A 13,034-nucleotide genomic window follows, 5' to 3' on the forward strand; every position below is an offset into this window, starting at 1 on the left:
GTTCATTTAATGCGAAATTTTTTTATGTCGTCATGCCGATTTTATTTCTATAATCAATCGTGTGCGTGTGTATCCGGTAAGTGATTTTCCTAGTGTGTGCGTGTGCTGCGCTGGAGCAAACCCAGCCTTTTTTCCATTTCATTTTCGGCAGGGAAGGGAGACAAAGTCCCCCATTTTACTCCCTAATTCCCTCGTAATTGGACAACACATAAGCACCCATGGGTCATTACCCCATGCAACCCACTCTTGTACCTCCCTTTCCCATTCTTTCTTTTCTGTATTTCCAGCAACCTTCGGCAGAGAGAGAGAGAGAGAGAAGAAGAAGAAGAAGAAGAAGAAGAAGCAGCCTTCACCACCTCTTCCATTCTCCTCCCAATCGGACAACACCACCACCTTCGGAGCACCCGAACCACCACCACCAGCCGGGTCACCATCACCACCGTAGCCCACCTCCTCACGGCCGAGCACCACCAGTCAGCACCACCTGAAGCTCACCTCACCGCTGTAGCTCCGTTCCCCGAACCTCTTGCATTTCCGCCGGACACCATCACCTCCTGTCGTGCTCAGCATCACCATCCGACCGAGCTCCGCCACGGCGCCACCATCGCCAAAATCTCTCCAAAACCCGCTCCGCCGGACGAGAGGTAGTTCGGAACTCATCTCCCTAAGTATATGTCGTGTTTCTACAATGATTTTAGCATTACAGTATGATATTAATTGAATCCGACGTCGCCGGTCGAAGTCCGGCGGGAGCCCACTATTTCCGTTGACAACAGTCACTGGAAAATCGGAAATGTTTAAATTAGTTTTAGAAAAAATTACAATTTGGTCCCCCGAGTTTGTTTATCTTATAAATCCAACCCTTGAGTATTAAAGTCTAATAATGTTAGTCTCAAAGTTAATTAGTTTCGATTAAATCCTAGTTTTATTGCGATCATGAAATATTTTGGTGCTGACAATACACCCGAGATGATTAAGGGTAAACGTTGATTTTAGATTTGAAAAGGAAAAGAGAAAATAAAAAGAAGTGTTTTATTTGTTTTTGTCGCATGATTTCTTTTATCACATGATTAAACATTGTTAGCATGATAATTATGTTTATTTGAAATGTTGGTTTGCATGATACTTTACTGTACTTGTAGAATGAACAAATAGGTCCCCAGAATTGGTTGCGATGTGCGAATTTAACATATTAGACGTGAAAATAAGATTAATGGACAGAGAATAAAGTGAGAGGCTGAGATTTTGGATTCCGGGATTGGAACCCGTGGCGATATATTGATTGGTGGTGAATCTGTGAATTGTTGGTTTTCGAAACCCTGGGTACGGCATGGTGGTGGTCGGCTGTCGGATATTAGGATGGGTCATAAGGGAGGCATTGTGCTTGTGTCACAACCCGGGCTCGAATGTGCTCGCGTGCGCATCCGGTGAAGTTTTATCCGAACTTATGGTCGCGGATGGGATACCGGGTATATAACTTAGGTATCTTTCATCTGGATTTGGAAAAGGGAAGTCGGACCACACCAATGTTTGTGCCAAAGGTTATGGGTAGGAACGGATCTGTGGATAAGATCCGAAATTTCACTTAGGTTAAAGATTAGTAATGAAATAATGGATTGTTCTCTTTTGATGTTATTCTTATTGCATTCCTATTATATATCTTGTTGCTTGTAAGTTATGGGTTCGGGTGGGTTTTGGCTGCTGAGCGTCATTGCTCACGGTACTATGTTGCCCTGGTAACTCGAACGCCAGGTACCGAAGACGGAGCAGAAGTGTCGTACGATTCGATCGAGTTCAATCTTATTGAGGAAGAAGCTGAAAACCTTGGTTTCCGTGCGCATAGTCGCTCTGATTAATTTAAGTCTATTTTAACTTTGGAAGCTTTGAAAATTGTAATATTTTGATTTATTCAAAACGGTTGTAATATAATGACATATCCTTTTGAAATGATGACGTAGTAAATCTATGAATTTCCCTTGGGAAAATTGTCTTTGGAAATCTTAAAGCAAAAAAAAAAGAAAAGGAAAAAAATATTATTGGAAATCTCTTTTCAATATTTTCTTAATGTCTCCGAATTTTCGGGGTGTTACATTCTTACTACCACAATGGTTCATAATTAATTTCATGGAATCTCCTACCACAAACACCACAAAGTTGAGTCTCATAATATACGAAAGGTAGAAAAAAATTACAGTGAGAATGTGGATGGAATTTTGCCTGTGGCCTGGATTTTTTGATCTCTTGACCTACTCTTTTGGCTGTTGCTATCTCTTAATTTTATTAGATTTAGGTAAAATTTGTTGGATTAGTCCGTCCTTTGGACTAGAAATGGAAAAGTACAAAAATGTTAACGAAAGTTGAAAAAGGTTCACTTAAGACACGAAAAGACCTAAAATACAATGGTTCAAACTCGGGTGAAAATGGAGGACAAGAAATTTCTAAAGAGATTACAAATGTAATTGATCCACAGAAATACAATTCACGTTGCATTACCAAATCTGGACAAATGAAGAAATTGTGAAAAGGATGGTCTTCTACTCCCTTCCTCGTAAGTCAAAAGTTGTGGACACTGAATCCATCATTCACATATATAAGCTTTTCGGACGTTATGAATTTTTCCCCAGTACTATTTGGGTTTGTTAGAAATTGGATTCAACCAGACTGCTATGAACGACCGGAATCAACCTGAGTCAAGTAATGAATTATTCAATTAAGTTTTTGTGAGTTGACCTGAGTCTTTTTGCTCAAATGGACCCTATTCTAGAAACTCTAATTTTTATTTTTATTTTTTAGAAACTCAACTATTCGAGCCTTTTTAGTAAATTCTTTTTTTTTTTTTGCAACTTTGACATTAACTCATCAAAAATCAAACTATTGTAGACTTGGATGCAAAATTGCAAATCATGATGCAACTTAGCCATCCTTACATTGTAGCATAAAACCACTAATAATCCATATACGAAATCATAAGCCACCACTAATTTAAGTATCGGAGTACGTTGTCATGTCGCGTGCCAGTATCGATATTAAAAGGGGGTCTAAGTTTCCGTAATTCATTAATCGATATTAATAGGGGGTATGAGTTTCCGTAATTCTGAGACTTTAATGAGGCTCTTCTTGCTTGGCAAGGTTGGAGATTACTTATGAACCCTCAAGCATAAAGGGCAAGGCTCTTGAAGGGCGCTAATGCTTCACGGGCTTGGACGAGCACTCTTCACGGCATAGATCTCCTCTCCAAAGGCCTTGGGTAGCCAGTGCAAAATGGTCGAGATATTTGGTTTTCGCGAGATAAAATGGATGCAATTCATTCCTAAATTTTCCTGTCTCCCTGTAAAACAAACAGAGCGTCATAGAAAGCTCGGTCCATGTTCAGCTCGAGTCACTCGACCCTGCAGCCAAAGAGTAGCCAAAGAGTCGAGGAGTGAAATGTCGGTTTTTGAATCATGCACATATATCTCAAGCGTCTGCATCATGGAAACCGTCCGATTATCACTTTTCCGATTATAACTTTCATCAACACAAACAATAAGATGTAAAAATTTTATATAAAGCAACTAAAAATACTATGACAAAATGTCAGAAAAAATTAGGCCGTATACTTCCTCTATTTTGATGATTTCTATGCACTGGGAAATGCTTCAATACGATCATTGTATGGAATTAATGTATGTTATCCTGGTGCAAATTCTGTATATTTGATGGAAGTGGATAAATATAGAGGAAATAAATGGTCGTTTCAAGGCATGTCAATGATATTCGCTCCAACCTATTCAACTGAATTTGGTTTGCATGCATAGAGTTTATAGCGAATTCGCCTCCATAATACATTGAAGCCCAGTCCCGATTCACTATTTGTACAGCTGTATTGTGCACCAATGATGAAGAACCAGAACACCTTCGGATTTTTCAAGTCGCCAAGAACTAGAATAAGGGAAAAAGTTTTAGTGAGAGAGATCGATTGATTGTGTTATGTCTATTCCAATAGGTCGTCTTTATTCACTTGACCCTAACAGTCGCACCTATGGATGTCGATCATTCATTAAGTTGTCAACTAGTTCTTCTGCTTTGCGTATGTAAGTATTTGTTTTGAAAAAAATATATATATATATTCTGTTTTGCTATGTATACCAATGCTTTATTCGAATATTCAGCAAGTACAGATTTGAATGGAAGGTCACAGTTTTCTATCATTGGAATAGCAATGACATATAAAATGAGTACTAGCGAAAGAACGAGGAAGTGTTTGTTTCTAAACAGGGGGTCCAATACATCACTAGCCACCACCTGTTTGATAAAAAGCCACAATGGAAACCATTCATTGAACCCTTTAGAATCATCCATAGAAGAAGCTGATATAATTACTCGTCATTTCGTTTCCTCGTATATTGGCAAGTTCTTAGGGAATATTTCAAAAAATGATGTCTTAACAGTTTCGTAATAGCCAAGTTCATTGGGTGGAGCAAAACGCATGTTTCATTTAGTTTGCTTGGGAAGAGCAAAATGCATGTTCATTGGGGGCTTCACATTTAAGGAAAATGTAGTTCGCTATATAACCCACAAATTATAGTAACAATACAGTTTGGAACACCTCATCATAAGCACAACTATAAATCACTCTGCACTTAAGAATTTTCATATCGCCCTCTCATCAAACTTGTGGTGGGGTATAAAAAAAAGAATAAAGCAACGTAGACTTGACCGTTAAGATTACATAATTTTTTGTGTCATCCTGCCTTTAAAAAAAAGGGTGTTTTGAAATTTCATTCCGTTATTGAAATGTAGAGACTTTAAACACACAATTGAGCTACAGTGCCATACTGCATTAATAAGCACTGCTAGATCAACCCGCGCTTAAGGATTTTCATATAGATCTTTTATCAAACACGTGGTGGGGTATAAAAAATGCACAAACACAGTTCAAATGGTACTAAAAAATGTAGCTTTCTATTTCGTTGTAAAAAACTGAGCAAATTAAAAAAGAAGAAGAAGAAAGCAACAGTTATGCAAACGCCTATGCTGGTGAATACTCTCAAATTCCTTTGATTTTTACGTAAACTCTCTCTTGGTGCAAAATTTGAAAGTACTACGATTAGCGAAGATGATATTCCCCTCCAACAATTTAGCCTCACATTGAATGGAGTCAATTAAACGCAACAAGATGGAATCAACTCGAAAAGAAAGAGACTTACCGTCACACTAGCTAGGACGTCAGAGTGAGTCATCGCCGGAATGAGGTTGTCGAACCAGAACCAGCAGGGGGGAGGGCTGCGAGAGGGAGGGAGAGAGAGTCAGATGAGAGAACGTCGGTTTTTGTAGAATTGCTTGACAGGGAGAAGGAGAGAGATGGGTATTTGGTTAATTGATAGACTGTTTTATTTAGTTTCAGACCAATCGTTTAAAATCATGGTGCATACAGTACACAACCTAACAACTGGTATGTACCATTTCTTTTTGGTCAAAGCTTAAAGGTGCTTTCATTGATATGAAATCATACATCAATAACTAGTGGCCGCCCCAAGGACGGAGGAAAGCAACTACAAAGGATGCCTAAACTCATAAACGAACATTCAAGACCTCACAAAACACTCGGCTCTGACCTTGAAAAGCCATCAAAATGACGAAGAAAACCAACCACAAAAACACCCACGAGGAGTGAGAGAAAGTCCCACATAGGAGAAGAAAACCAAACAAAAATAACAAACAAAAACTAAAGCAAAATATGTAAGGAAACAATAGATCCACGAACCTAACTCCAACCGCCCAAAAACGCTGATCACGACCCTCACTGCCGTTGCCACTGTCACCACAAGGGCAGCCGAGATACAACAAAGATCACAGAACGAAACCTTGATCACCACAGCAGCCACACCCTACCGTATAGCACCATCGCTACCTCCATCCCTGTATGTTGATGAGGTCTCCTTTTCTCGATTTATAGAAAGACAAGTTGATATTGAGAGGAAAATTGAGAGTTGTCTATCTACTTCAATAAAACTAGGCTTTCTAAAGTCTCAACACGCTCAACATGCTTTAGGTAGACATTTCATAGATTTCAAATGCGCTTTCACATATGACACAATATCCATTGTAACGCCCCAAGCAGACCACTGGTCCAATACCTTGATTTTGATCCACGAGTCACATCACATGGCCCAAAAGCTTAACCACAAGGTACTAGTAGTAGCCCACAAAGTTTGTTATATGTCCAAGATCACCTATGTAGACTTCTGATGTGGGACGGAGTGTTACAATCTCCCCAACTTTATACCCTCGGGCCCTCGCGAGGGGTTGAGCACTATAATCACCAATACAAATCAAACCAACAACCAAATCAAACCAAACCAAACTCCAAGGCCCACATGGTCGTGTACATGAATTGCTCTGATACCACCTGTAACGCCCCAAGCAGACCACTGGCCCAGTACCTTGATTTTGATCCATGAGCCACACCACATGGCCCAAAAGCTTAAGCACAAGGTACTAGTAGTAGCCCACAAGGTTTGTTATATGTCCAAGATCACCCATGTAGACTTCCGATATGGGACGGAGTGTTACAGACCGGCGTATGATCAGGGGAATTACTAATACCACTTGTCCTAGTTACTTGTAATCACAAATTTTGTGGGATTGGGTTCGATGGCTCTACCAATTGCAGCAATCTTGGTGCAAAATCTGAAAGTACTACGATTCGTGAAGATGATATTCCCCTCCAACAATTTAGCCTCACATTGAATGGAGTCAATTAAACGCAACAAGATGGAATCAACTCGAAAAGAAAGAGACTTACCATCACACTAGCTAGGACGTCGGAGTGAGTCATCGCCGGAATGAGGTTGTCGAACCAGAACAAGCAAGGAGGAGAGCTGCGAGAGGGAGGGAGAGAGAGTCAGACGAGAGAACGTCGGTTTTTGCAGAATTGCTTGACAGGGAGAAGGAGAGAGATGGGTAATTAGTTAATTGATAGACTGTTTTATTTAGTTTCAAACCAATCGTTTAAAATCATGGTGCATACAGTACACAACCTAATAACTGGTGTGTACCATATCTTTTTGGTCAAAGCTTGAAGGTGCTTTCATTGATACAAAATCATACATCAATAACTAGTGGCCGACCCAAGGAGGGAGGAAAGCAACCAAAAAGGATGCTTAAACTCATAAACGAACATTGAAGATCTCACAAGAGACTCGGCTCTGACCTTGAAAAGCCATCAAAACGAAGTAGAAAACCACCACAAAAACACCCACGAGGAGTGAGAGAAAGCCCCACATAGGAAAAGAAAACCAAACAAAAATAGTAAACAAAAACTAAAGCAAAACCTGTAAGAAAACAATAGATCCACGAACCTAACTCCAACCGCCCAAAAACACCGATCAAGACCCTCACTGCCGCTGCCATTGTCGCCAGAAGGGCAGATGAGATACAACAAAGATCACAGAATGAAACCTTGATCACCACAGCAGCCACACCCTACCATATAGCTCTCGTTTTCTCGATTTATAGAAAGACAAGTTGATATTGAGAGGAAAATTGAGAGTTGTCTATCTACTTCAATAAAACTAAGCTTTCTAAAGTCTCAACATGCTTTTAGGTAGACATTTCATAGATTTCAAATGCGCTTTCACATATGACAATATCCACGCACTTCAACAAATACAACCTAAAGAAAATTTTTGAAACCAAATCATTACTAGATGAAAATGTTGGAAAAAAACAAACCACAAACGACATCAGACCAGAAGGGTAAACAAAACACCCCTACCCACCATACTACAAGAAGTTCTCCAACAATAATACGAAATGCAGCCCAAACTCAAAAATTTCTTGATCATCTTCCCATCCTTTATTCCAACGTTATCTCTTGTACCAACAAAGCTTCCTTCCTTGCTTGTACCTGCAATGGTATTTTATGACGGTGAAAAAAACACATAAGTATAAATGCCAACTGATCCTGTTAACATGTGACGAGCCCATTCGATTGGGCCGGCGTATGATCAGGGGAATTACTAATACCACTTGTCCTAGTTATTTGTAATCACAACTTTTGTGGGATTGAGTTCGATGGCTCTACCAATTGCAGCAATGTCAGAATCGAAGAGTAAGGAATTTTTACCCAAAGCAATCAAACATGATATAATGTCTTATTCACATAATACCTACTAGGTGAAAAATAAGTCGACAAGTACGATTTATTCTTTGTAAAGTGCTGTAAGTCTTGTTTTTCATGAGCAAGCAATAATATTAAGTGGACTTGAATCAATATGGAGGCAAAATGGATGAACCAAATTCACAAGCACAGTCAACATAATGTTGGAATGGGATAGCAACAGATTTCCAAAGGGAATTTGAAGTTGACGTCATGACATCAGAATTCTAACTCCCAAATATCAGGTATATACTGAAGTTCAAAGAGAGGCACAGAATTTCATTCCTCCTCTGTAATGGCTTTTTATTGACTAACCTTAGTGTATTTGATGCAAAATGGGAATTGAAAATAAATAAATAGCATTATTTAGTTTTTCGTATTTTATGTTTTAGTAATAATGTTAGGGTGTTTTAATTTTAGGAATAAGTGTTCTAGAGTATTCAGTTTTTCAATTATAGTTTATTTAGTTTCCTATTTTATGTTTTCTACAAGAATTAGGCTCAATTAGGGTTAGGGTTTTCTACCTATTTAATAAGTTCTAAGCCTTCTGGGCAAGACAGTAGTTGATTATTATTGAATGAAGAGATTCTAGATATCGTTTTCTCTAAACCTATATTGTTTGTGTATCTCCTCGTTGCACGATCATTTCTGTAGTTATACGGCACCCTGCATCAGTTAGTATCAGAGCACAAGTTCCGATCTCGACTATGGCTGCGAGATGTGTTGGAGGTCGAGGGGCACGTAGTGGTCGTATGGCTTTTGTGAGCGAAGTCTATGAAAGAGATGACGTAGCGCAGGAGGCGCGAACAGAGGTGCAGTTCCAACAACTGAGTAGCGAGTGATGGATGCGATTGGCGTCCTAACCGATCAGATGGTTACAATGGCTGTTGGGGGGAACCCACATTGGCGTCATTCGGTTTAACCTCGGTTTCCGAAAGAGGAGGAGGTAACTGATTATGTTCAATTTTTTAAAACTATTAGGATAAACATATGTAAAATGTTTTAGGATTCTCAAAAGATTCACAACAGAATTTATACCATGTGTATGTTATAACACCAGATAAAATACAATAAGTACCACGAAGTTATAGATTGGATTAAAAAAAGTAGTCAAAAGTAATGAAATGCAAGAGCATTAACAGCTCATACCTGACAGTGCGATCGATGTTTGCTAGTTTCTTCTAGCTACTGTGCCTGCAACCTTTCTCCTCAATCTTATCACCTTCTTCGGCATTTCTCTTTCAACAAGTTTGACAAAGAATCTGGGTCTACCAATTAAGAACATGAGAGATCCTAGAAAGATTCTCAGTGTCATTCCACACCCATACCCTATCACCACAATTTTCCAAGTAAATCCATCTAAATTTGAATCATCTTCCTCATGTTGTAACACTAGTGGCTGTACTTTTGTTCTATTATCTTCACATTCCTTTGACAATGGAAACCCACATAATCCTAAGTTCCCAGCATATGAACCATTCTCAAATGGATTAAATTGTGAACCATGGGGTATGCGTCCTTGGAGACAGTTCCATGAAAGGTTCAAGACCGCGAGAAATGTCAAACTTATTAATTGGCTTGGAATTCTCCCGTTAAGGTGGTTAGAAGAGATGTCTAATGATTTAAGGCTCGTCAAGTCTCTCAAAGATTCTGGAATATGTCTGTAAGACTGTTATGAGAAAAATTAAGCACTTTAAGGGAATGGAGCTTTCCAACGGCTATCCTTCTCTACCTTCTATCTAGTCAATTATTTGTGCCTAAAGGCACAACGCAACATATTCTAAACACAATGAAAATAAATTACCCTTCCTTGCTACTGACCAATTCTATCAATGAATCCAACTTCTCTAAGAAACCGTTTTTTTCTAAAATGCTTCAAACATGATCCCAAAATCATACAACAGTTTACAAAGTAAAAAAACAAAGTGTTCGACAACTAGCCAACTATTCTCTCATGCACCCTCAACACTAAAGGAATAAAAGTAACAAAGCAAAAGGAAGGATTATAGCTATAGGATCCCAGCAATGCAAAGTTGTCTTTCCATTATGAAAGAAGGGTTCACAGCTGTAACATTGTGTCATGCCCCAAATTCGAGAGCATGACCGGCCGTGTACCACGAAGTAATCATGGGACACGAAGCCTAATTAAAAATATTTTTAGTAGCTTGAAACAAATAAAGAAATACTGGATATTTTATTACAATAAAATGCGCGATTCCAAACCAATATTTTTCTTAAGCAAAAGACACAAAAACTCATATCTTTCAATCTCCAACTCCATAATGAACTGCCAATTAATAAAAGTGCGGAAGCCAATAAATAAAAGTGCGGAAGCTTTTTGACAATAGAAAAGAAATAAAAATGCAGACGTCCTAGAGGTCCAAACAGAAGGTCCCGACAATGCCGCAGAGTCCACTACAATGCCCCATGCACTAACCTGAAAAAAAATATGGAATAAATCCGTCAGCTGACGAGCTCAGTGAGTAGTTAAGCATGCTAAGGGTGTTAATACAAAGTGGCATACTTTCAAATGAACGATAATGAGGGTTCCAAAGATATGGTGTCAAATTAAGGAAGGTCGAAGGTTCAACGAATCATACCAACAAACTAACGAAGTCAATGGCTCGACAAATATTATCCACTAGACGAATACAGATTAATGAATAATAAGAACAATAATCAAATCACCACAATAATTATACCAAACAATGAGTCCAATTATATCTGAATGATGAACAACAACAAAACGGGAGTCTAAACTAAAGTGGGAACCATATCCACCAATTACCAAGTTCCAATTACCAAATGCCAAATATTTTCTCAGGGCTTCGCCTATTGGATCCAACACCGTACTTTCTCAGGGCTTCACCCGTTGGATCCAACACCGTATTTAGAGTCACCACAGGATGGCGCCTGGGACCTTTTCCCTAAGCCGATCCGGAATAGGGTCATAGGGTATTTCACAAGTCTTTTCCCTATCCGTTGAGCACTAGAGTCACAGGGTATTTCACAAGTCTTTTCCCTAGTGGCCAAAGTCACCGCGATATCTCACGGGTCTTTTCCTTGGACTTTAATAAATATCAACATAGTCTATGGTCCCAAACACAAATAGAACAACGGCGAGCCGGAGGCACCTGCACCAGGATTATTCTCCGTGCCGTTGCAGAGTCACAATAATATTATGGAGCAACAAGAAAAATATGGGCAATCCAACAATCCTATTAATTTTTATCAATGAACCTTGTATGCCAAAGGGTACGTCAATTGCCAATAATTATGAGAGCAACGAATAGGAATAATTATCATCGAATCACAACCAATAACGAACTGTAAAGAATCGATAGGCTGAAGAGGATTCCAAAAGAAGGGATCACATGCTTAACCACTCACCTGGGCCCAAAGATAATACAACTCGAGCACGCAAAAAGAATTAACCTGTACAAAATTGCAACGTATGAAGTCACTGCCTATTTGAAATATAATAACAATGTCTATACATGTAGAGACCCGTATTTTCGAAAAATCGTTTAAAGGTTTTATTAATGTTAGACTATCGAGTAAATGTGAAATTTGTTGAATTTATTTGATTTGGGGTCAATGTGATAGGATTAAAAGTGGAGGGAGTGCAAGTGTGGTTGGTGTGTGTCCTAGTATATATGCGTGTGTGTGAGGGTGTAGAGGATCAAAATCTCCAACCCTCTCTCTCTCTCCTCCCGATCTCTCTCTCTCAGCTCCTCTCGTTCTCTCTCTCTCTCTCAAACTCTCACACTCTAACACCCCAAAATACCTCGAACCCACCTCAATCCGCCGCAAAGTTCTCGCATTCAAGTGTTCTAGAGCTTGGAAATTCGTGGGTTTGAGCTCGGAGAGGAGTATTCGGATGATTCGAAGTTTTCGAAGCTAGGGCTTGCTTGGTTGGGCTTGGATTTCATTCTTCGACTTCGAGGTAGGGATTTCTCACTTCTATTATATGTTTATGTGTTGATTTGGTGTTTGAATCGTGCCCTAGATCGTTAGTTTCGTTGTTGGAATTGTTTTGGTGAAAGTTAAAAGTCGTGGACTGAAAACCCAACTCCTACCGGTAGGAGTTTTGGCCCTACCGGTAGAAAAGCTGTCCAGTAATGTCATTTTCGTGAAATTGTGGTCTCCTACCGGTAGGAAAATGTGTCCTACCGGTAGGAAATGAAAAATTCAGCATTTTGGCAAAACTTCGAACGGGCATAACTTTTTCATCCGAACTCCGTTTTGGGCAAAGTTTATATCGAAATTCATGTACCGGAAATTTACTTTCCAATGGTGGTGGTCTCGTCTCCTAATTCTTAACCAATAAGATGGATTTGTTCGTATATGTTACAAAATCCTTTTCCTTAAAATCGTTTGGGTGAGGCACGGGTGTTCTTAGGTTCTCTTGAGTACTAGTTGAATGAGTTGACGAGGCTAGTGGTATGTTTAACGCTTGGTAGTGGTCATTGGGTTCCGTATGAGTCGTTTGACACCGAAACGAGGGTTTAGAGGATATAAGGAATATAGGTGGGCGAAGGTTATATGTGTTGACATACGATGTGAAAAACGAACACGTAGAACACTCTTTTGAGTTAAACAACGCTAGGCGTGGACACGTGAGACATTTCTTTGTGTTTGATATGTGGTATACCTCTTGTGTAACTTATACGATTTTACGAGTTGCAAGGTGAAAATCTATGAATCGTTGTGAGAGAATATCTTTTGATATGTGAGTGCTTGTATGGTGATGAGAAACTAATAACGTGATGATCGCGAGTTGATTGAGATGAAGTTGTCCGTACCACCTCTTTGTGAGTAAGTCTTTGTTGTGAATTCATTATATGTGATTGAGATGAATGGTTGAGTTGTGAGGTTTGTTGGAGGAATT

At 39.3% G+C, this 13,034-nt stretch overlaps 1 protein-coding gene across 2 annotated transcripts in view; it reads right to left on the bottom strand.

Moving 5' to 3' along the window:
• Nucleotides 1-7,486: 7,486 nt before the first annotated feature.
• Nucleotides 7,487-13,034, bottom strand: part of LOC131300879 (receptor-like protein 53) — a 38,362-nt gene continuing 32,814 nt past the window's right edge. The window contains exon 2 of one of the 2 annotated variants that reach the window (XM_058326902.1): nucleotides 7,487-7,891. The gene's annotated coding sequence lies outside the window, so the exon portion shown is untranslated. The remainder of the gene's footprint in view (nucleotides 7,892-13,034) is intronic. The other variant, XM_058326910.1, reaches the window with a different exon arrangement.

The sequence above is a fragment of the Rhododendron vialii genome, chromosome 1a (assembly GCF_030253575.1).
Source record: "Rhododendron vialii isolate Sample 1 chromosome 1a, ASM3025357v1".
Taxonomy (NCBI): Eukaryota; Viridiplantae; Streptophyta; class Magnoliopsida; order Ericales; family Ericaceae; genus Rhododendron; species Rhododendron vialii.